Genomic DNA, 1,678 nt, shown 5'->3' on the forward strand with positions numbered 1-1,678 from the left:
TAAATAGGTGTGTCTTAGATAGAAATTTTCAATATTTATCAAACTCTGTTAACTTTTCATATTCATGGTTCGGAAACTAACTTAGGCGCAAGGTGGAAAATTCCAAAAAAAATGTTGCCACAATATTCCCAGTTTTTTTTTCGAAACGAACCATTTATCGAAAATTTTCTTATAAATTCGTCATGGTTATTAAACAACCGCAATTCCGGACTCAAACTATGCATTTAGTACATTATTATTATTATTAATATTATTATTATATTATATTACTACAATATTCCAGTTTATTATTTGGTAAGCCATTCTTAAAAATACAACTTAAATTATACTTAAATTCTTATATATTATTTACTTCGAATAAGACAGAAAAATGTAGTCTATTTTTGGCTGTGACATAGAGTAGCCCTAGGATATTTGAAATATAATCTAACATATATTGAAGACATTTTCTAATACTATATTTCTAACATCTAGTAGTAGGCCCATACTTGCTATAAAGTTCTGTTCTCGAGCTGCGGTTTTCGCCTTTAGAATTTCCAACCCATCATAATCATCTACTTCACTGGGCAGACGTACGGCTTCTGGTCTGTGGTATGCCCACCTTTTGCCGCGCCTTTCACCTGGTTTAGCTGTGCCCCACTTTAGCCCAGGAGTACAAGCATATATCTAGATAAATATGAAGGAGGCGCATGTATAGATATTTTGCGCTGCGCGGGCTACAATAACACTTTGTTGTCTGTTAGCTCCGTTTTATCCTGCCGATCCATAAGCCGGCTCGCCTTACACATGTTCATAACTTTTTATGCACATATGTAGAATACATTTATATGATTGTTTTTTGCTGTTTGCTCAATTCATGATTTTTATACATTATTTGTTTATTATTTGTTTTCTTCTGTCAGCTGATGCTGGTTTGTTATGACTTCGAAATCATTGGAGGTGGGCTTTAACAGGTTGCCTTGATTGGGTTTAGTTCAGTTTGACTCAGTCTGCAAAATCGATATGTGTACTGAGTGTACTTACACATCCAATTTGTTGTTTGTTTGCTCTTATTGTTATGTTTAAAGGAGATTTTAAATGTTGGTTTTCATATGCCGTTCAGATTGGACTCAAGTTGCACGTTAATGTAGCTCATTCTTAAAATGAGCATGAACTATTTGCCTGCATCAGTGGAATACTGATAGAAAAATGAATATTAAATGTGTGTTTTTTCATATTTCATTCAATTTCTTACACAGTTTTGGCTTTAAGTCACAAATAATTGAGCCAACTTCCAAATATGGATATCGATAAAGGCGAATAGCATGTTAAGCGAGTCCTGACCTTCACTATTTGGACATAGATTTATTACCAATCCATTTACCCACTGTACTTATTGAGATTGGGTAAAAAAAGTATAATGCTTTGTGGACATTTAAAAGGTGGCATCTTCGACTCAATTAAAGAAAAAATTAAGTCTTGATCGTCATTAAATGCCTCGCCGATCTATCTATATCCCTCTGTCTGCCGAACTCAGAGACTATAAGAGCCAAATACTTCAAAAAATCTTATGTCAGGTCTTTTTAGTACAAGAAATATTGAGCTTGTTATCGATAAATCGCCACGATGAAATCGAAAGCGAAATAGAAGTATCAATTTTAGTATGTGGGATGTAGGCAGGTATAGACAAATGCAAAAT

General features: G+C 33.8%; 1 long non-coding RNA gene across 1 annotated transcript; it reads right to left on the reverse strand.

Moving 5' to 3' along the window:
* Window positions 1-809: 809 nt before the first annotated feature.
* Window positions 810-1,419, reverse strand: LOC135436791 (uncharacterized). The gene is made up of 2 exons (XR_010437592.1): window positions 1,235-1,419; window positions 810-1,177 (listed from the first exon to the last, which is right to left on the reverse strand). It is a non-coding gene; the product is annotated as an uncharacterized LOC135436791 (long non-coding RNA).
* Window positions 1,420-1,678: the final 259 nt, after the last annotated feature.

Source organism: Drosophila montana, unplaced genomic scaffold (genome assembly GCF_035044405.1).
Source record: "Drosophila montana isolate Dmon_TW-CO22-7 unplaced genomic scaffold, ASM3504440v1 contig_3733_1, whole genome shotgun sequence".
NCBI lineage: Eukaryota > Metazoa > Arthropoda > Insecta > Diptera > Drosophilidae > Drosophila > Drosophila montana.